We start from the raw sequence: 23952 nt of genomic DNA, 5'->3' as shown, positions 1-23952 counted from the left end.
TCTTTGTGACGTGGAGTCAGACATGACAATAGGGGGTGATGGAGTATCGGTGGTTCTGCTCGCTGTAGGTCCCCCCTTAGCTTTCTGGGTTGTAGGAGAGGGCTTAAAAAAGGTAACTGGAGGTACTCCAGGGGGGTTTTTCTGACGTTTAGTAGGCATGACAGTCAGAGCTGAGAACGATTGAGCCGCAATCGGTGGGCTATATAGTGTGAGAACAGGCGGGAAGCTGGAAGGTTTCCCCACCTTGGGGGGCTTTTCGTGGGGTGGAGCGATGGAGGGGGAGAAGCAGGTTCAGGCTTTCTGCATCTGGTGGGGCTTCAGCGAGTTAAGCGCCCCCCAGATGGGAGTGGTTTGATTTATAGAAAAGGATCCCAGTAGTAGTTAGAGGGGGGCACTGGCTTGGGTCGCACAGGGTCCGCGCCTCTGGGTTATGACAAGTCTCGGACCAGCCAGAGACTCTGGAGTATGCTATAGAACCACATAGGGATATCACTCTGCCCCAACCAAGATGGCCACCGCTCACAGTGTCCACAGTGTGGTTTAAACACGTAGTAGTGACAGTGGCAGCAGGCAGCTCACTAGTGGGAGTCAAGGGGGGGGGGTCTTAGTGAGGTCTGCAGGTAGTGGGGGTGTGGGGGTGAAGGGCAATGGGAGCAAGCAGCGTGAGGAGACACTCTGCAGTTTTTCCTGTGTCTCCCAAGATGGCCGCCGTTTAGGGTTACCACCCATCCGGGATTACTCCGGACAGTCCGGTATTTCAGGCCGGCGTCCGGAGTCCGGACGGGTGGCTGTCCCGGACTATACAATGTCCGGGATTCAGGTGGCCCTGGCAGCAGCAGCTGCAGCACTGTCCGAATCTACGGGGTTAGCGGGGGGGTGGAGGGAGAGACAGCTCTGTGTCATCAGTGTCCGTCAGCCCAGGCAGACAGGGGGTCCCTCCAGGGTATGAGAAGTCGCCGGCGGGGTCCCTCCAGCGCATGGGAAGTAACCCACTGAACCTGTACACTGGCACACATCTCCTAAAGGACAGTGATAACCATATAGCCGATCAATTTGTGACTGCATACTGAATGCACCTATTCTCGAGTATACATTGATCATAAGCGGCCCCTGATTGAGAGTGTCCACCAGACAGGGCTAGTTGGAGCAGCAACAACCGATATATCGAATCCTTATCCTAACGGCTCTTATATCTTAATATCCCTAAGAAGTGAACAGATTGTGGGCGTATTAGCAGGGAGAATACCCTCGAACCCTGAAATCTCAAGTTATTTCAAACCTCTACATATATACGGACCTAATTGATTATCTGTATCAAACTTTTTGAGAGATAAAACTCCATAGCAAAGAAGCGCTTGTTCATCTGGTCCAAAGAAATATTGAGGGTACCTTGGGAGTCATAAGAACCTAGCATATAGATACTACCTGAAGACGCCTTTTTACCAAGGAAAATAATAGTGGAAATTGTCCCTATACTTCTAGCGAACCCCTGATGAAGTCCCGTGTGGGGACGAAACGCGTTGGAATCGTTTACATTGCTAATGTGAAATTTACCACTGAACTTTTTATGGTCTGATCAAACCACCATTGTAGTGTGGAACCAGAGACATTTTAATAAATTTATACGAATCATTGGACTTTACTTGTTTGTGTATGGAATTCTGACTAAAGGCTTTATAGATCTAATTACCAAAGATCTCACTAAGGGGCGCCAACCCACAACTGCTATCCACATCCTCCTTGTCCCCATCCAACAGGGGTCTATGTGAGTTTGGCAGCCCTCACAAAGAAATTACGAAAATTAGTGGCGCGATAAGAGAGTCTGCTCCCCATATATATATATATATATATATATATATATATATATATATATATATATATATATATATATGTGTGTGTTAAGTGAGGGAACAGGAGGGATAACTTTGATGGGAGGAGGAGGGATAATTGTGATAGGAGGGGTAAAGGGGAAATAGTGATGGATTAAATGTAAGGATATGTATGAAAAAAATTATAATTAATAATGTATGGGAGGGGGTGCAAAACATTTTTTGCCAGGGGGACGCAAAATTTCTAGTTACGCCACTCCACTGATGTGACCGATCCAGCCCAGTCCTGTAATACACTCCCCCTTGGTAATAAGGGTAATAGGTATTTATTCTCCCCCTTGGCAATGGGCATTTGCACCCCCCCCCCCTTTGGCAACATGCATTTGCACTACCTAATGGCATCGGGCATGAAGGCCCTGTCATCACGCATTAAACCACTAACAATTAACATGTATGTAAGTGGCACTTATATGGCATAATATATAATAGGCATTAGGATGTGTGGTGTGTGTAATGGGCATCACAGTGTGTGGCATAATGGGCATTACGGTGTTTGGAATAATGTGTAATGGGCATTGCGGTGTTTGGGATAATGTGTAATGGGCATTATGGCATGTGGTATACTATGTAATGGGTGTGTGCCATGTAATCAGCATTACGGTGAATTTTTTTTAGCGCACGCCTTCGGCGTGCACTGTTTGTCCCTCCATTGCAAAAAATTTGTTGAGTCCTGGCATAACGTGTAATGGGCATTTAGGTGTATGGCATAACATGTAATGGGCATTATGGCATGTGGTATACTATGTAATGGGTGTGTGATGTGTAATCAGCATTACGGTGTCTGTGTTGTCCCTATCTTAGAAAAAAATTGAGTCCTTGCATAACAAGTAATAAGCATAATGTGTAATGGGTATCACGCTGTGTGGCATAAGATGTAATGGGCATTATGGCATGTGGTATACTATGCCATTTTGTACATTATGTAATGGGTGTGTGACGTGTAATCGGCGTTATGTTGAATTTTTTTGCCTACGGCGCGCACTGTCTGTATTATGCCTGCTTTACAAAAAACCTTTACAGTCCTAGCATATCGTGTAATGGGCATTGCGGTGTATGTCGTAACATGTAATGGGCATCACGGTGTGGGGCATAACGTGTAATGGGTATTACTGTGTATGATGTAACATGTAACTGGCATTATGGTATGCAAAATCAAGAATGAAATTGAAGCAAAGGTTTAAAAAAAATCAACATAAGGGGGCCAAAGGGCGGAGCTGGGGCGGGACATGGGCGGGGCAGTGGGTGTGTCAAGGGGCGGGCCAATGTCCAGGAATCTCTCAACAAAAAGGTGGTAACCCTACCGCCGTTACCTCAGATCCAGGGCTCCAGAGCCGTTTTCTGTCCCTGCAGCACTGAGTGGAGGTCCTGGATGGGCTCCAGCAGCTCCAGGAGGGGTCCGGCTGGGTTTACAGCCCGTTTCTGTCCGTCCCTGGCTCTTTTTTACCGCGATCGCCGCCGCGGAGCTCCGTAGCCGGGCAGCTGGATAAATTGAGGCCCCGGCTTGCTGACAGGCTAGGCCGCAACTCGCGGGGACCCGCTGGCAGCGTCTCCCAGCTCCCCGGCAGTGCCCAACTTGTTCCCCCGCCAATCCGAGGGCTGCTGAGCGGAGGGTGGGAAGGTAAGGGGGTGAAATGTGGCAGTGGGGAGCTTTTTTAGCAGGGTAGGTTGCAGGAGCTATGGATGGGTGCTTCTGTCCGTCTCCCTGGCCAAGCCACGCCCCCCGTTCTATGCCTTTTATCCTGTTTGTTTGTAAGTGTCCTGTGAGACCAATAAATTGTTATTTTTGCCTAACAGAATTGCTGTTTTGCACTGGCTTATGTCTCATCAGGTTAAGGTCTTGAAATTTAGACCCTGAGTCAAACAGGTGGATTCCTAAAGTGTGTATGTAATTTACATATAATTTTTTCTTATTGTTTTATCACCTAAGCGCCCATATACACAAACCCCATTTCTAAGGTCAACCAATGCAAACCAAAGTTATTGGGGTTGCACCGTCTGGAGGATGACAGATATTATGGATTTTATTTTCCATAGGCACAATCCTTCATCATTTTTATCTAGTATGTTCAGATGGGAAACTGTCAAGTTAATTTGTAGTCATTTAGGTTGTACAAGGCACACTGAGCAGGATGAATGTTTCGGAGGTCTCATGTGTCACTGGACACACGGTGGCCAACTTCAAATGTACATGAGTGTACCCCACTGTTCCCAAACATTTTTAAAGGTAATTGCAGCGTGGGGAATTTATTAAATGCAGAGGATCACGTTTTAAAAACTGATAAAAATAATGGGAAAACCAACATCTCGAACTTATTAGTATCCCAGTAGAGGTGCAATTGTAGGAGCCCTGGATTAAGCAGCAACAAATGTGAAGACTAACCCTACCATGTTGACACCCTTGCTACTGCTTAACCTACATGGACCTGGGGAACATATGATGTGCTCCAACATGCACAGCTCTCAATGACCTCTTGTGTGATGTCCCAAGAGACTTGGCACACTAGCAGTAATGCACTACACATTTATGAAGTTGTTTTACCTTTGCAGCAAATACACTGATCAATGCAACTTTGGCACATTGCCAGGTACACCTTGGTGCCACACGAGACCAATCACATTAACGCAAACCTCCTGTCACCCCCCTTCTCTTCAACTGACCCTGTCCAACAAAATTTTTTACTTATACACATTATTGCAGTGTAAACTATTTTTCAGAAAAGTCTGCTTGGAATCACAGTGCATGGTTCTTTTATTGTTTCCTGCTAATATTGGCTAATTAGTTTTTTTTTTAAGTGTTTTCGCTTTTATAAAATGAAAATAAAAACATTTTTGAAACTTTGCTAAACTGTGATGTGTTCTAAATTATATACGAAATGGGGCTCGTAATGTGAATATGGTTCCACCCGTATGATTTCAAAAAAACATGCTAATAATCCATAGAGCATGTTCCCCATAATCTGCATCTAGCTACCTTTAGCCGCCTTCATCTGCACATTTTCATTTTTTACCCCACCAGCAGCAACAGATCTGCTCCAATACCCCCTGCTGCTGCCACATGTACTCTTCTTGGCCTCTGTTTCAACCTATTACATTTGCTGTTTCTTCAAAAGGTGTCACACACTACCATGTGTGCCAAGTTGCACAAATCCAAATGCAATTGATGTTTTGTGAAACGCAACATCCATGGAGATGCAGTGCTTTACATGGGAAGGGGTAGAGACAGGAATGTTCAATGGGCTGGGGATGCTGTAGAGCTAATAGGGGGAAAGCTGGCTATGCTTAGTTGTGTACTAGAACGTTGGTGGGGAACGCAAGCAAGTCAGTGAGGGGATCAGTGTTTCAAGGGGTTTGAGGACGTCAGCAGCTGTGAAAGTTACCATGTGTGCTTTTGATTTCAGAAAGGTCATGCTGTCACAGACACTTTTAGAAATTCAATGTGAATGGGCCACCTGCTATTAGCGGAGTGCTCTGTGATTCTAATTGGCTGAAAGTGCTCAGCCAAACATTGGCTGTTCAATAAAAGTGTACAATATAGTTTCATGAATCCACTAAAGTAAAACACATAATATATACATAACATTTTTTTTTTTTTAATATATTCTTTATTAAAAATTTTCAAGGGAATTAAAGACAGTACACATCATTTTGACATCTTGATACATACAAATAGCAAGGAGTGGCATCTTACATTCAAACAGTATAACAGAGCATAAGAGTGATGTAATGCATCTCTAACAAACAATAAAATTGGTAGTGGAACTGAAAAACACCTTCTCTGAATTCTTCTAACTAATACGGAGAAATTGTGCTGGATAGTGGGAAGCTCCTTGTGTTGTATCATCAGGAACGTTGGTACATAAGTGACAGAGGGGGGTATGAGAGAAAGGAAAGGTTAGGGGGGGGGAAGCAGGAAGGGATATAATCTTACGAGTATGCAAATATGTTAGTTATGTCTGGGGTTTTCAGCTACTTTGGATTGTGCGGCCGAGTAACGCACTTTGTTAGGGCGCTGCTGGGTCCCGGGGTATATAGCTTCTATATGTGTCTGAGGATTTAAAATGAATCCAGGCTAACCAGGTGGCTTGATAGTCTGAATACTTTTCCAGTGCTGAATAATATATGTCTTCCATGGACCTATAGAATTCTATCCTCTGAAACCATTCCCAAATCCCCGGAGGGTCTGCAGACCTCCAATGAACTGGCACTATTGCTCTCGCTGCATTGTTAAGGTGTTTAAGTAGGGATTGTTTGTATTTTGCTATAGGAGTGGTGCTGTGGGATAGCAACCAGAAATCAATGTTGTCGGGAGCCGGGAACCCTAGTATTTCTGAGGAAAGTTGGATGACCTTGGACCAGAAGACTGCAATCCGAGGGCAATCCCACCATATGTGTACCAGTGTACCCCTGTCGTTATCACAGCGCCAGCAAAGGGGGGAGACTGAGGGGAAGATCTTATGCAGTAGAGGTGGGCAACGGTACCACCTGGTGAATAGCTTAAACTGCGTTTCCCCCACCTCCAAGCTCGTGGAGCAGCGGGCCATGGTCTCGCAGTGTTTGGACCAATTTATTGTTATCCCCCGGGGGGAGAGGTCGGAGTCCCATGCCGCATAAAATGAGGGAGCTTCACTGGTATGACTGTGAAGGACAATCTTATAGATTGTTGAGATAACATGGACGGGTTCCGAGGGGTGGGAGCACAGCACTTCAAATGGTGTAGGTTCCTTTGCTAGCTGGGCGGGGGTCCTTTTCGAGTTGGCAAAGTGTCGTATCTGCAGATAAAACCAGTGATCTGATGCAGGTAATTTGTTAGCTGCTCTAAGCTCGCTGAAGAGTGTGAGATGTCCCATTGACACTAGGTTCGCTATTCTGGTCAGCCCAGCCGTTCGCCATCTAGTGGCTATGGCCCCAGCTCTTCCTGGTGTGAATTCTGGGTTATTTAGAAAGGGGAGTAGTAGGGAATCTTTCGAGGAGAGACCTAATTTATATCTCATAGTTCTCCACAGCGTCAATGTGGGTCCCACCGTTAGATGTGTGGAACGTACAATGCTCGGGAGCCATGGGGCGGTTTGTAGGCATAGTCCCGAGGAGCGACCCTCCAGGTCAACCCATTGTTTCCCGGACGTTTCCGCCCGTGTCCAGTCTAAAATTCTGTGAAGGGCCGTGGCTTGGTGGTATGCTGAAATCATTGGTAGTTGTTGGCCTCCCTGGGATCTCCTACGAAACAGGTAGCTATGTTTAAATCTAGGTTTCTTGCCCCCCCATACGAAGCTGCTGATCGCTCTTTGGGCTTCTACTAGGAACTGCGGCGGGAGTTTTAAGGGGATGGTCTGGAATAAATATAAGAGCCTGGGTAATATGTTCATTTTAACTATATTTATTCGGCCTAGCCAAGAGAACTTCTGCGTCGACCATTGCACCATTTCTCTCCGCAAGTTCTGCAGTAAGGGGATGTGGTTAAGAGTTACAGTATTTTGCAGTGAGGAGGGGATGGATATGCCTAGGTACTTAATGTGTGTCGGGTGCCATGAGAAGGGGAACGTGGGTCTTAGTGAGGAGGCTAGGGTGGCGGGGAGAGAGACATTCAAGGCCATGGACTTGGTATAATTTATCTTGAAGTTTGTAAGTGAGCCAAAGCGCGAGAATTCTTTTATAAGGTTGGGTAGGGAAACTGTGGGGTTTGTGATCACCGCTAGGAGATCGTCAGCGAACAATGCTAGTCTATGATTAGTATTGCCCACTGTCAGCCCATCGATGTCAGGGTTCGACCTAATGGCTCTAGCCAGAGCTTCCATACATAGTCCGAATATTAGAGGGGACAGCGGGCATCCCTGTCTGGTGCCATTTGATATGGTTATCGGACCAGACAGCAGGCCATTGACTCTCACCTGTGCGGAAGGTGACCGGTATAGTGCAAGAATCTTTTGTAAAAACATGTCGCCTATGCCTATGCGTCATAGGATCGCCTCCATGAATACCCAGTCTACTCGGTCAAACGCTTATTCTGCGTCCGTGGAGAGGACCATAGTAGGGGTCTTGGTTAACTGGGCATGTGCAATCAGGTCGATGACTCTGATAGTGTTGTCCCTCGCCTCTCTCCCCCGGACAAAGCCTACCTGGTCTGGGTGAATCACCTTTGGCATCAAGGGGGCCAGCCGATTGGATAATAGTTTTGCATATAATTTGACGTCCACATTTAGCAGTGATATGGGTCGATAGCTGGATGGTAGGGTCGGGTCTTTGCCATCTTTTGGGAGGACTGTTATATGGGCACCCAGGGATTGTGGGGAGAATGGGGAGGCCTGAGACACTGCATTACAGGCGTGTAGCAGGAGAGGTAGGAGTTTATCCTGGAATGCCTTGTAGTATGTTACCGTGAAGCCATCTGGCCCCGGGCTTTTGCCAGATGGGGATGTCTTCAATACGTCTAGTAATTCTGGCTCTGTGAAAGGGTCGTTTAGTGCGGATGTAATATCCGTAGGGAGGATGGGGAAATTTATCTCCTCTAAGTATTTCTTCACCTCGCGTTCATGGGTTAAGGGGTCACAGGAGGGGTTGCCTGATGTCAGGTTATAAAGGGACGTGTAATAACCGTGGAAAATTTCCGCCATTTTGGTATCGGATGCATGTAGGATACCAGCCGGATCCTTCATCTCTTTGATATAGGTCTGGGATCTTTGGGCCCTTAGGGCTCTGGCAAGTAGCTTACCAGGCTTATTTCCCCATCTATGATATTTATGGCGGCAGCATCGGAACGCTCTACGGGTGCCTTCGTTGAGTAGGCTGTTTAGAGCAGACCTTGCTTCCTGTAGTTCCACTAAGATTTCAGGGGTCAGGGAGGATTTGTGTATTAATTCCAAGTTCTTAATTTTGTCAAGTAGGGCCTCCCTGCATTCTGTCTTTTTCCTTTTCAAACGGGAACCTAGTTGGATGCATTTGCCCCTAATTACGCACTTGTGTGCTTCCCATAAAGATACTGGTGACATATCATCTATATTATTGTGGGTTATGTAATCATCAATGGTTGCTGACAGGCTAGGCCGCAACTCGCGGGGACCCGCTGGCAGCGTCTTCCGGCTCCCCGGCAGTGCCCAACTTGTTCCCCCGCCAATCGGAGGGCTGCTGAGCGGAGGGTGGGAAGGTAAGGGGGTGAAATATGGCAGTGGGGAGCTTTTTTAGCAGGGTAGGTTGCAGGAGCTATGGATGGGTGCTTCTGTCCGTCTCCCTGGCCAAGCCACGCCCCCCGTTCTATGCCTTTTATCCTGTTTGTTTGTAAGTGTCCTGTGAGACCAATAAATTGTTATTTTTGCCTAACAGAATTGCACTATGTTTTGCACTGGCTTATGTCTCATCAGGTTAAGGTCTTGAAATTTAGACCCTGAGTCAAACAGGTGGATTCCTAAAGTGTGTATGTAATTTACATATAATTTTTTCTTATTGTTTTATCACCTAAGCGCCCATATACACAAACCCCATTTCTAAGGTCAACCAATGCAAACCAAAGTTATTGGGGTTGCACCATCTGGAGGATGACAGATATTATGGATTTTATTTTCCATAGGCACAATCCTTCATCATTTTTATCTAGTATGTTCAGATGGGAAACTGTCAAGTTAATTTGTAGTCATTTAGGTTGTACAAGGCACACTGAGCAGGATGAATGTTTCGGAGGTCTCATGTGTCACTGGACACACGGTGGCCAACTTCAAATGTACATGAGTGAACCCCACTGTTCCCAAACATTTTTAAAGGTAATTGCAGCGTGGGGAATTTATTAAATGCAGAGGATCACGTTTTAAAAACTGATAAAAATAATGGGAAAACCAACATCTCCAACTTATTAGTATCCCAGTAGAGGTGCAATTGTAGGAGCCCTGGATTAAGCAGCAACAAATGTGAAGACTAACCCTACCATGTTGACACCCTTGCTACTGCTTAACCTACATGGACCTGGGGAACATATGATGTGCTCCAACATGCACAGCTCTCAATGACCTCTTGTGTGATGTCCCAAGAGACTTGGCACACTAGCAGTAATGCACTACACATTTATGAAGTTGTTTTACCTTTGCAGCAAATACACTGATCAATGCAACTTTGGCACATTGCCAGGTACACCTTGGTGCCACACAAGACCAATCACATTAACGCAAACCTCCTGTCACCCCCCTTCTCTTCAACTGACCCTGTCCAACAAAATTTTTTACTTATACACATTATTGCAGTGTAAACTATTTTTCATAAAAGTCTGCTTGGAATCACAGTGCATGGTTCTTTTATTGTTTCCAGCTAATATTGGCTAATTAGTTTTTTTTTTAAGTGTTTTCGCTTTTATAAAATTAAAATAAAAACTTTTGTGAAACTTTGCTAAACTGTGATGTGTTCTAAATTATACACGAAATGGGGCTCGTAATGTGAATATGGTTCCACCCGTATGATTTCAAAAAAACATGCTAATAATCCATAGAGCATGTTCCCCATAATCTGCATCTAGCTACCTTTAGCCGCCTTCATCTGCACATTTTCATTTTTTACCCCACCAGCAGCAACAAATCTGCTCCAATACCCCCTGCTGCTGCCACATGTACTCTTCTTGGCCTCTGTTTCAACCTATTACATTTGCTGTTTCTTCAAAAGGTGTCACACACTACCATGTGTGCCAAGTTGCACAAATCCAAATGCAATTGATGTTTTGTGAAACCCAACATCCATGGAGATGCAGTGCTTCACATGGGAAGGGGTAGAGACAGGAATGTTCAATGGGCTGGGGATGCTGTAGAGCTAATAGGGGGAAAGCTGGCTATGCTTAGTTGTGTACTAGAACGTTGGTGGGGAACGCAAGCAAGTCAGTTAGGCGATCAGTGTTTCAAGGGGTTTGAGGACGTCAGCAGCTGTGAAAGTTACCATGTGTGCTTTTGATTTCAGAAAGGTCATGCTGTCACAGACACTTTTAGAAATTCAATGTGAATGGGCCACCTGCTATTAGCGGAGTGCTCTGTGATTCTAATTGGCTGAAAGTGCTCAGCCAAACATTGGCTGTTCAATAAAAGTGTACAATATAGTTTCATGAATCCACTAAAGTAAAACACATAATATATACACAACATTTTTTTTTTATATATATATATTCTTTATTTAAATTTTTCAAGGGAATTAAAGACAGTACACATCATTTTGACATCTTGATACATACAAATAGCAAGGAGTGGCATCTTACATTCAAACAGTATAACAGAGCATAAGAGTGATGTAATGCATCTCTGACAAACAATAAAATTGGTAGTGGAACTGAAAAACACCTTCTCTGAATTCTTCTAACTAATACGGAGAAATTGTGCTGGATAGTGGGAAGCTCCTTGTGTTGTATCATCAGGAACGTTGGTACATAAGTGACAGAGGGGGGTATGAGAGAAAGGAAAGGTTAGGGGGGGGGGGGAAGCAGGAAGGGATATAATCTTACGAGTATGCAAATATGTTAGTTATGTCTGGGGTTTTCAGCTACTTTGGATTGTGCGGCTGAGTAACGCACTTTGTTAGGGCGCTGCTGGGTCCCGGGGTATATAGCTTCTATATGTGTCTGAGGATTTAAAATGAATCCAGGCTAACCAGGTGGCTTGATAGTCGGAATACTTTTCCAGTGCTGAATAATATATGTCTTCCATGGACCTATAGAATTCTATCCTCTGAAACCATTCCCAAATCCCCGGAGGGTCTGCAGACCTCCAATGAACTGGCACTATTGCTCTCGCTGCATTGTTAAGGTGTTTAAGTAGGGATTGTTTGTATTTTGCTATAGGAGTGGTGCTGTGGGATAGCAACCAGAAATCAATGTTGTCGGGAGCCGGGAACCCTAGTATTTCTGAGGAAAGTTGGATGACCTTGGACCAGAAGACCGCAATCCGAGGGCAATCCCACCATATGTGTACCAGTGTACCCCTGTCGTTATCACAGCGCCAGCAAAGGGGGGAGACTGAGGGGAAGATCTTATGCAGTAGAGGTGGGCAACGGTACCACCTGGTGAATAGCTTAAACTGCGTTTCCACCACCTCCAAGCTCGTGGAGCAGCGGGCCATGGTCTCGCAGTGTTTGGACCAATTTATTGTTATCCCCCGGAGGGAGAGGTCGGAGTCCCATGCCGCATAAAATGAGGGAGCTTCACTGGTATGACTGTGAAGGACAATCTTATAGATTGTTGAGATAACATGGACGGGTTCCGAGGGGTGGGAGCACAGCACTTCAAATGGTGTAGGTTCCTTTGCTAGCTGGGCGGGGGTCCTTTTCGAGTTGGCAAAGTGTCGTATCTGCAGATAAAACCAGTGATCTGATGCAGGTAATTTGTTAGCTGCTCTAAGCTCGCTGAAGGGTGTGAGATGTCCCATTGACACTAGGTTCTATTCTGGTCAGCCCAGCCGTTCGCCATCTAGTGGCTATGGCCCCAGCTCTTCCTGGTGTGAATTCTGGGTTATTTAGAAAGGGGAGTAGTAGGGAATCTTTCGAGGAGAGACCTAATTTATATCTCATAGTTCTCCACAGCGTCAATGTGGGTCCCACCGTTAGATGTGTGGAACGTACAACGCTCGGGAGCCATGGGGCGGTTTGTAGGCATAGTCCCGAGGAGCGACCCTCCAGGTCAACCCATTGTTTCCCGGACGTTTCCGCCCGTGTCCAGTCTAAAATTCTGTGAAGGGCCGTGGCTTGGTGGTATGCTGAAATCATTGGGAGTTGTTGGCCTCCCTGGGATCTCCTACGAAACAGGTAGCTATGTTTAAATCTAGGTTTCTTGCCCCCCCATACGAAGCTGCTGATCGCTCTTTGGGCTTCTACTAGGAACTGCGGCGGGAGTTTTAAGGGGATGGTCTGGAATAAATATAAGAGCCTGGGTAATATGTTCATTTTAACTATATTTATTCGGCCTAGCCAAGAGAACTTCTGCGTCGACCATTGCACCATTTCTCTCCGCAAGTTCTGCAGTAAGGGGATGTGGTTAAGAGTTACAGTATTTTGCAGTGAGGAGGGGATGGATATGCCTAGGTACTTAATGTGTGTCGGGTGCCATGAGAAGGGGAACGTGGGTCTTAGTGAGGAGGCTAGGGTGGCGGGGAGAGAGACATTCAAGGCCATGGACTTGGTATAATTTATCTTGAAGTTTGTAAGTGAGCCAAAGCGCGAGAATTCTTTTATAAGGTTGGGTAGGGAAACTGTGGGGTTTGTGATCACCGCTAGGAGATCGTCAGCGAACAATGCTAGTCTATGATTAGTATTGCCCACTGTCAGCCCATCGATGTCAGGGTTCGACCTAATGGCTCTAGCCAGAGCTTCCTTACATAGTACGAATATTAGAGGGGACAGCGGGCATCCCTGTCTGGTGCCATTTGATATGGTTATCGGACCAGACAGCAGGCCATTGACTCTCACCTGTGCGGAAGGTGACCGGTATAGTGCAAGAATCTTTTGTAAAAACATGTCGCCTATGCCTATGCGTCGTAGGATCGCCTCCATGAATACCCAGTCTACTCGGTCAAACGCTTATTCTGCATCCGTGGAGAGGACCATAGTAGGGGTCTTGGTTAACTGGGCATGTGCAATCAGGTCGATGACTCTGATAGTGTTGTCCCTCGCCTCTCTCCCCCGGACAAAGCCTACCTGGTCTGGGTGAATCACCTTTGGCATCAAGGGGGCCAGCCGATTGGATAATAGTTTTGCATATAATTTGACGTCCACATTTAGCAGTGATATGGGTCGATAGCTGGATGGTAGGGTCGGGTCTTTGCCATCTTTTGGGAGGACTGTTATATGGGCACCCAGGGATTGTGGGGAGAATGGGGAGGCCTGAGACACTGCAATACAGGCGTGTAGCAGGAGAGGTAGGAGTTTATCCTGGAATGCCTTGTAGTATGTTACCGTGAAGCCATCCGGCCCCGGGCTTTTGCTAGATGGGGATGTCTTCAATACGTCTAGTAATTCTGGCTCTGTGAAAGGGTCGTTTAGTGCAGATGTAATATCCGTAGGGAGGATGGGGAAATTTATCTCCTCTAAGTATTTCTTCACCTCGCGTTCATGGGTTAAGGGGTCACAGGAGGGGTTGCCTGATGTCAGGTTATAAAGGGACGTGTAATAACCGTGGAAAATTTCCGCCATTTTGGTATCGGATGCATGTAGGATACCAGCCGGATCCTTCATCTCTTTGATATAGGTCTGGGATCTTTGGGCCCTTAGGGCTCTGGCAAGTAGCTTACCAGGCTTATTTCCCCATCTATGATATTTATGGCGGCAGCATCGGAACGCTCTACGGGTGCCTTCGTTGAGTAGGCTGTTTAGAGCAGACCTTGCTTCCTGTAGTTCCACTAAGATTTCAGGGGTCAGGGAGGATTTGTGTATTAATTCCAAGTTCTTAATTTTGTCAAGTAGGGCCTCCCTGCATTCTGTCTTTTTCCTTTTCAAATGGGAACCTAGTTGGATGCATTTGCCCCTAATTACGCACTTGTGTGCTTCCCATAAAGATACTGGTGACATATCATCTATATTATTGTGGGTTATGTAATCATCAATGGTTTCTGCTATCTGGGTCCGACAAGCATCGTCCCTCAGGAGCTGTTCGTTGAAGCGCCATCTCCATTGGCGAATGGGTGGGTGGTCAAGGGATAGGCAAAGAACCACAGGGGCATGATCTGAGCTCGCTATCTGTCCTATTGAGGCTTCGACTACGAGGTCAAGGGATTTGTGGTCAACGCAGAGATAATCTATACGGGAGTAAGAGTTATGTGGGTGTGAATAAAAAGTGTAGTCCCTTTCTTTGGGGTGGGCTAACCGCCAAGTATCTATCAGCTGGAAGTCATGTAACAGGGCTTTGAATCTTCTAGTGTCCCTTAGTGAGGCTCTATTAGGTGTGCCTGTGGTGTCCATTTCTGGTTCTATGACGCAATTAAAGTCACCTCCCACCACTAACACCCCCTCCAGGCCATCTTCTATCTGCTCTAGAGCTTCTCTGAGGAAGTGAATTTGGCCTTTATTGGGAAGGTATAGGTTAACAAATGTAAATGTCTGATGGGCGATGGTCGCCTTAACCATCAACCCTCTACCGTCGCCTATCGGGGTCTCTACTACTGCGGACAAACGAACATTTTTAGCGAATAGAATTGCTACTCCCTTGGATTTGGTCTCTGAGAAGTCGTTGAAATAACCCACTGGAAAGTGTTTGGAGGACAATCTCGGAGCTGAACCCTTTCTAAAATGGGTCTCCTGTAGGAAGACTACATCTGCCCTGTCTGTGTGCATCATGTGAAGAATCTTAGATCTCTTCTCTGGTATGTTAAGGCCTTTCACGTTAAGGGAGATCACTTTTAGATTAGCCATTCATTAATAGTAGTATCAGTAACATCTTATAGTGCCGCATCCTGCTGATTAGGTACAGGTGGGGGGAGGGGGAAGCAGGGTGAACACATGGGGGAAGAGGGATGAGGGAGGGGGTACATAACACATAATGTTGAAAATACGTATTGTTAATGAAACAGGTAGTCTCTGCGTCTATAGACCCGGGGAACCTGAAAAGGCCCATAGTCTACAATTTTACAGCAGAGCAGTGGGGGTAGAGGGGGACCAGAGTAAGCTACCTTTCAAACATATAAATAGGCAGTAGTAAAGTGGTGCTAAACTGCACTCACCCGAGGCATTAAGAGTTCGGGCACTATGAGGTGGTACCTTTTTAACAAACAAACATATTCCAGGACCATTTGATTCTAACTTTAACTGGGGTCGTCTTAAGAGAGGCGACTTCCTACTAACGTAAAGAAACAGTGTATTACACATGGCTACTGTAACAGAGAAGCAAAATATATACTGTAATATTCACGTGTCAGGAGTAGCAGTAACTGGTCGCTTCGGCTGTTGGTGTAGATGTTGACCCTCCCCTCCAGAGGCTGGGCCACCAGAGGTGGTTGCCCGTTGTCTCTTGTCGGATCCTTGAACAGTCTGCCATCGCTCTCTGCGGGGCAGGGGCGGAACGGAAAGTTCAGAAGGGTCCAGCCAGTTGGGTAGAGTCGGAGGAGGTATTCCCAATGCTCTGCAGAAGTCTTCAATATCTGCTGGGTCATGGAGGGATAGTAGCGATCCTTTGTGATTCACCTGGATACTTAGTGGAAAGCCCCAGCGGAATTTGATCTCCCGTCTTTTAAGTTCATCTGTGAGAGGCCGGAGCAGGCGTCTTTGTTGTAAGGTGGACCATGATAGGTCCTGGAAGATTTGGAGCTTGTGGCCCTCGAAGTCCACGTCTGGGTTGCGTCTAGCCGCTCTAAGAATCTTCTCCTTTTCTTGAAAGTAATGTAGCCTGCAGACCACGTCACGTGGTTTTTCTGTCGGGGTTCCTTTTGGTCGTAAGGCCCTGTGTGCTCTATCGAATAGTATCTGGTAGTTAGGATCAGATCCTAGAAGACCATTAAACACTTTAGTGAGAGCAGGTTCTATGGATTGGGGTGCAACATCTTCAGGGAGGCCCCTTATTCTCAGATTGTTCCTTCTCCCCCGATTGTCCATATCATCAAGCCTGCTGCTCATTTCCACTAATGAGCGGGATTGGCGTGAGACCAGATCATGGAGGTCGGAGAATTTCGAGTCCACCTCTTCACTTTGTTCTTCCAACATAACCACTCTGTTCGCAATCTGTTTGATATCGGTTTTGATAGCGGAGATGTGGGTTTGCATGGACTCTTCTAGCCTCTTTTCCGTGGTCAGTAGGTCTTGCTGCATTTCCTGGCGTGTCGGCAATGACTGCAATTTGGCAAGGATGGCCGTCATGTCTGGAGCCCCTCCAGCGGCTTTTGACTTTTGAGAAGGGGAGTTCGCCGCCATGGGGCCTTTTATGTTATCAGCAAGTTGAGAGGGGGATGGCGGGGCTGAAGAGGCCGATTCAGATGCAGGGGTGCCAAACAGGGAGTGGAATGCGGCCACTTGAGATGATTTAGCAGAGGTGGACACCAATGATCGAGAGTGGCGGCGTTTAGTCATGTGATCGCGAATGTGGTGTGTCCATCGGTGGTGCGTCTCAGGCGATGCAGTATGTAGTAGGCAGCTTAGCACATAGTCCCCTCAACGAGGCCCGGTCACAACATCACATGTCAGAGTGTGGCTTAGACACATCTGGATTGATGTGCATGCTTAGTGATTTGAGCTCTCCTTTAATGTCCCAGAGCTTACATCAGGGTATCTGGCCCCTATAGCTTGGTCCTCAGGGTCCCCCCAGGCCAATGTAGCTGGGGAAGGGGGTTATGGGCAGCAGATAATGTGTATATGTAACTTGGCTGCTGTGGGTGAGATGCCCAGCCCCTCTTATTGAATGGCTGGGGGGTACACTAGGCAGTATGTTGTGACCTGTTGGTCCTTGTGCTTGATGTGCAGCAGCTCACACCTTCCTATTCATTGCACTATGTATGTGATGCTGTATTGATGGATGGAGATACTTGTAATTATCTCTCCTCCTCAGCCTGGGCAAGTGTTGGAGACAGAGCCACTAGTCTATCGGTGCAGAGATAGGGGTAGCAGCTCACTGATGCTGGCACTGATTAGATGCGGAGCCAAGATGACCGCAGCAGCATACAGCAGAGGGAGACTCTGTGTAAAGTCTCCTCCGCTGGTGCCTCTGAGCGGCGCGATCGTGCTGGTGGTAACAGAGGGAGGCAGGGGTGCCCACAGCCTACCACCCACGGCGGGGGCCGCTCGTCTGGAGGCTCCGGTAGCCTCGAGGGGGGTATGGAGCTCCACCGCCGGGTCTCCCTGTCACTTGAGGCCGCGGCTTCAGGAAGGGACAGGGCCACAACCCGCAGAGAGGGATTTCTCCCCCTCCCGGCTCCGCAGCACCTACAGCCCCGGATCGGAGGACAGGTATGACACTCTGGCACTGTCCTGGGAGGTTAGCTCGGACACCAGGGGCAGGGAAACGCTATAAGGGGCCACACACTCAGGAGCCCTGAGCAGAAGCGTCCTGTACCTTGCTCGGCTTGGCCACGCCCTACACAACATTTTTTAAAGGAAAAACACGACACACTGTTATATTAACTTTTGTTTTACTTTTGGTACAAATTTAAAAATTTTGGTCTCGTTTCCACAAAGTATATAAGGCTCCAAACTGCCTCTGGATAAAGGACTATAACAACATGGATAACAACAAACAGGCATACAAGAATTTAGCCGATATTGACAATGCTAAACACAGTAATGCAGACACACAGTGGAAAGGTGTGTAATAAGTAATAAGTAACAAACATGCAAAACAGTGGTTTCTAAAGGAATACACCACGTACAAAGAACCCAATAAACAGAAGCACAGTGCAGAGAAATATACAAACCAAAAATGCCATACTAGAAAACAATGAAATTTAACATTGACCAAACCATACAAGGAGAAGTTCAAGAGCATTTCTAAAAGCTTTTCCAATTAAAAACGCAGATCCAAATTCGCAATTTAAAAAAAAAGGGAAAATGAAAAAATCAATTTTGAAAAAAAACATCGTCATGTGCTGCCGGAGTTTGTGCAATCCGCATAGCTGAGTACAAACCAGCAGATAAGGTGTTGGGTTGAGTTGCAGTGGAGGTTGGGATTGATGGGCCCGGCGCATAAGACATTGGGGGAGGTGGAGGAAAACCCGGCGCACTGTGCATAAGGGGGTGGTATGGGTAGTTGGGTGGGGGGGGGGGGCAATGGCCTGTGAGGGATTGTATATGGCCGTATGTCACACTCATCTGTCAATGTTTTGGCAGATGCGAGTGTCAAACCACAATATACAATCCGCTTGAAGATGCGGTACTGCTCGTCGTCTAATTTCCTACTCTCACTGGCAACGTGATTCGCAAAATGTTGAAACTCGTCAGTATTTTTAGAAAGCATGTCCTCCACCCGCCTATAGAAATGCTCAGGGCTGTAAGCAGATGAGCCTGTCCCCAGAGAGGTGTGCTTCCTCCTCCTTCTCTTTGGAAGAGGTTCGGAACGTTTCTCGTCAGGACCCTCTGTGGAACGACGGCCATGAGGCTCTGCTTTCAGCTCGTGGGTATCTCCCTATTAAACAAAAAGAAAATATAATTAGGACAAACAAAATGTAAACTACATTCAAAACAGGAAGAAAATACTTACAATGTCCACACTCTCCGGCGCAACGATGGACTGAACTTCCGGAGAGGCTTCATCCATTGGAGAACCCACTGAACTTCTCCTTGTTGATTGGTCAACAATAAATTTCATATGGTTGTAATACCACAATTTCGGTTTGTACACTTCTGCACTGGCTCCTGAATGCTGAGATTCCTGTACACGGCGATGTTCCTTGACCACCACTGTGCGCATGTTGGTTAACTTACACTGTACCCACTTGATGTCTGCATTACTGTGTTCAGACTTGCAATATTCGACTAGCTTCTCATATGCCTGGTTGCGTTTGTCCATGTTATGATAGTCTTCATGTGACTGTCTCCAGAGGCAGTCGTTGTCCTTATATATTTTAAGGAAACAAGACCAAAAATATTTGCTATCACACATTTCTAGGGGGAAAAAAATGAACTTTCCTTCAAGACATGTGTTATGTATTCAAACTGTACAGCAATGACATGCTTTCCGAACACAACATTGAAAAGGAAATGCTAGATGCTTCAGACGCCTGCCACTTCCACAACCCAACATAAACCACCACCCCAACTCCACTAAAACATAGCCATCTGCAACAGCATTACAAAGTCGGCAACTTGATTGCCAAGCCAATACCAAAAGACTGTCCCCCATTGCAGGTGAAACCCAAATCATGTACCATTAATGCCTATTAGGGAACATCAAGACTTCCCCTCACATTACCTCTATGAATACCCCCTTAAAACCAATAAGTGACTGTCTACCCCAACATCCCACCGCACACACGGCCATACCCCACCCACATCACTGTGTCCGACACCACCGAAACAAAAAATCCACCACACGTTCCTCAATACAACAACTTCTGCTGCAAGGCTTCCACCCCCCCCCCCCCCAACCCCAGAAGCAACACTAAAAACCACAACATTACACCACCACCAAACTAAACAACCACCACGCACTATGTTTGCCCCAAAGCAATGTCCTTCCACAAAACCTTAGTCATATCTCCAGCACTATTACATACGCCCTAAATCCACCCTCTAAACCTATGCACTAATATATGTATACAATGTGACAAAAAAAATATATATATATTGAAAAAAAAAAAATATATATAGATATATATATATATAGATTTATATATATATATATATATATATACACACACATATACATATATATATATATATACACACATACATATATATATAAAAAGTTCAAATGAGCCCGGCACAACCACCGTCCATGTTGATGTGTTGGGATGCCGCACGGATGGGGATATGTGGGTTCAAGAAGACGTGCAGCACTCCAAACTTATAACTCCAAATCTGTATTCCTCAATAACACATACTAAGGAAATCGAGATCCGCACACCATAGGATATTGAAGAAAAAAATCTATTTCATGAAAATTCAAAACAGAAGTGCATCAAACACATGGCAACATATTACAAGGCAAGTTTTAAGCAGCAGAGTAACTTAGCCAATCCTGGACAGACATCATGTCAACAGGTGCCCGCTGACGCTTTGCAGCTAACTGGCTCAAATACATATATATACACACATATATTAAAACAAATATTAAATAATAGATATATATGTACACACACATATATAAATTTATAAATATACACACAAACAAATAAATATATATATTATAGTTTTCAGGGGACCAACCACCCACATACACTTACTTCACTCTTTAAGGATGCACATTCATGGCATGTGTGCAGCCTTTCTCCACAAAAGCACAGACCACATCTCACATATGTAACAACTCAAGTATGTAGTAAAAACATAGAAAAGAAGGCACACTGAGCAATTGTGTAAAAATTTACAACTAATAAAAGTGAGGCACACATAAATAGAGAAAAGCAGCAACAGCATACACAACAAATGAGATACACCAATGCACCCAAGCAGCTGAAGAAACCGGGGTCTGTTCCCCGCTGCTAGTGCGTCTCAACCCGGATCTGGAGTCCAGACCGGTTGAAGTTTAATGTTGTTTGAAGTATAGGCACGCGTCAATGCGTTCCAACATGCAATCGCCTTTGTCATGAAGTGTGCCTGACCTGCATCCCAGTGTGCGTTATTTCCAAATCTCAACAGCTCTTGTCAGTTTCTATATCTATCTATCTATCAATATATATTTTTTTAGATATATATATATCTCTACATATATATATATATATATATATATATATATATAATTTATTAACAGTTTCTTATATAGCGCATACAAATTCCGCAGCGCTTTACAGAGCATAGTTATGAGCAAACACAAAACAAATTACATTACAAGACAGTTTAGGACAAGTACATAGTTAATACGGATAGTTGCATCAGGGGACAGGACACTGAAGCAATTATCAGGGTGGCAGTGGTTTATATATTCTAAGAAAGGCACATGAGGAGAGAGGGCCCTGCCCGTGAGAGCTTACATTCTAAAGGGGAGGGTTAGACAGACAGGGGTAACACAGAAGGGGGAGAGGTGAGCATAAACAGGTTAGGATGAGAGATGGTCAGGTTTTATGCAGGAGGGTCGGAAGAGGTCAGCTTAGTGTTTGATATTTTAAGTCTAAAATAGCGCTGGGTCATCCAAGAGTAGATAGCAGAGAGACAGTTGGAGATATGAGTTAGGATGGAAGAAAAGCGATCAGGAAATGAGGGGTAGATTTTAGTATTTTCGGCATAGTGGAAGTCGAGTGAACAAATAAGTTCACCCAGGCCCTTATTCTGATCGGTGCGGATATATCCGCGTGCGTTCGGCCCGCCGATGTTTTGTGTCTGCGCATGTGCAGAGGCGTCTCTGCGCATGTGCGAGCGGGGCGTACGGCCAAATCCCGCATGATATGTGAACACTCCGAACAGGGGGTGGAGAGGGGCGTGAAGGGCTATTTGGGCTCATTACCATATGCATACGCCCCGCGTTTCATGGGAGTTCCCATGAAAACGCTGTGCGTACGTATGGTAATGCGGCCGTGACGCACGTGTAGGGGGCGGACATATGACATCGCCGGATGTCAGCTGCCCGCCCAGATCCCTGCTTTTGCACGGAAAAATGTCCGTGTGGTCTGAGGTTGCGGGTGCTGGTGGAGCACACGGTCCTGCATTCCTGCGAATGATGGGGGAGGTTCCTTTAGATGGAGGAGGCGTATTCCGTGAAAAATACACGTGCGGTCCGTTCGGACAGCTTCTTACCGCATACGATCCGTATGGAAGGCGGGGTTTCGCACGCACGGTCCTGGCCGCATAATCGGCTCCGGCCGCACCGATCAGAATAAGGGCCCCAGAGAGGACATGTAGAGATAGAGAAGAGGGCCAAGAATAAAATAATCAGGGACACCTACTCTCAATGGAACAGCAAGAGAGGTAAAGTCATTAGAGGTACAGCTGGGCATTTTCAAAACTGACAGTGCAAGTAGAAGCATAAAGAGTGATATTCAAAAAGTTTTAGCAGATGGAGGAATGGTGATATCACAGCTGAATAGGCAGAATAAGCAGCCAGGCGATATCTCTACATCTCTATATCTCGAAATCTTTCTATATCTCTAGATCTGTAGATCTCTCTCTCTCTCTCTATATATATATCCTGGGTATCAAGTAGCACTCGCAAAACTCATAGGTGACAACTGCTGGGGTGTCTGTAAAACTTAGGTCATAGCAAAAGTTCTCCAATGCATGCCATATGTATCCAATATACGTTGTTTGGTACAACAAAGCGCACTCACCAGGCTTCATCCACTGTTAAAAAGTAATTCTTTAATCCATATCAGTTAAAATCATCCAGCATAGTCGACGTTTCGAGTCATAAAGCGACCCTTTGTCAAGACAGCTTTAAGGTGTCATCACTCCATTTGAGCAGCAGCATCTCTATATCTCGAAATCTTTCTATATCTCTAGATCTGTAGATCTCTCTCTCTCTCTCTCTCTCTCTCTCTCTCTCTCTCTCTCTCTCTATATATATATATGTCGATATCTCTATATCTATATATATGTAGATATATATATCTATATATATATCTATATATAGATATATATAGAAATATATATCTATATCAATAAAAAAATAAATTATATATATATAGATATATATATATATATATACATATATACAGTTAGAAATATATATATATATATATATATATATATATTTGCAGGGTGTGGAGCGGCACGCCAAGCAGAAAGAAAATTCAGGTACACGGAGTTTGCAAAGGCGACGTTTCAACGTCCTTTATTTGGACGTTTTCTTCAGGCTAATGAGAACAAACAATCCACTTGACTTTATACCCCTTGTGCTCAATTACGTCAGACGCTAGCCTGCACAGCAGCGCAGCGTGAATGACGTCATAAAAGTGCTACCATCACCATAGATACATGGAATAACAATATACAATACATATATGTACAAAATAAACAATACATTAGAAAAGACTGTAAGATATCAGAGATCTGAATAGACATGGCGATTAAATTACAATAAACAAGTAAAAATTGTCGCAGGTATACAAACGAGAACCGTGATACACGATCAAAGGGAACTACAAGGCAGAGCGCTACAAAAAGTAACATAATCATTTGAATAGTACAAAAATGTAGTTAAAAACTAATACTATAGCTTATATGCAAACAATTAGGGGGGATCAAGAGGCTGCAGGGGGCTAATACCCTTCCATATATGAATAGTCTAATATTGTCAGACATTTGTGAGAAAATCCCAACATGGCCCAATTAGATATATACATTATTCATGGATGTCAAACAAAATCGACACACCAATGAATAATAAACATACTTATATACAGAAAAGGAGAAACATCATACTGATGGAACAATACACTGATAGAACAATATATTATATTACTTGCGGGAAAGGCAGCTAATACCAGCCAATTCATTTAGGCCGCGCGGTGCAAGTGTATCCAAGCGGTGTATCCACCGTGTCTCACATTTAAGC

This window comes from Crinia signifera, chromosome 5 (assembly GCF_055691185.1).
Source record: "Crinia signifera chromosome 5, ASM5569118v1, whole genome shotgun sequence".
Taxonomy (NCBI): domain Eukaryota; kingdom Metazoa; phylum Chordata; class Amphibia; order Anura; family Myobatrachidae; genus Crinia; species Crinia signifera.
This window is presented reverse-complemented; position numbering follows the sequence as displayed.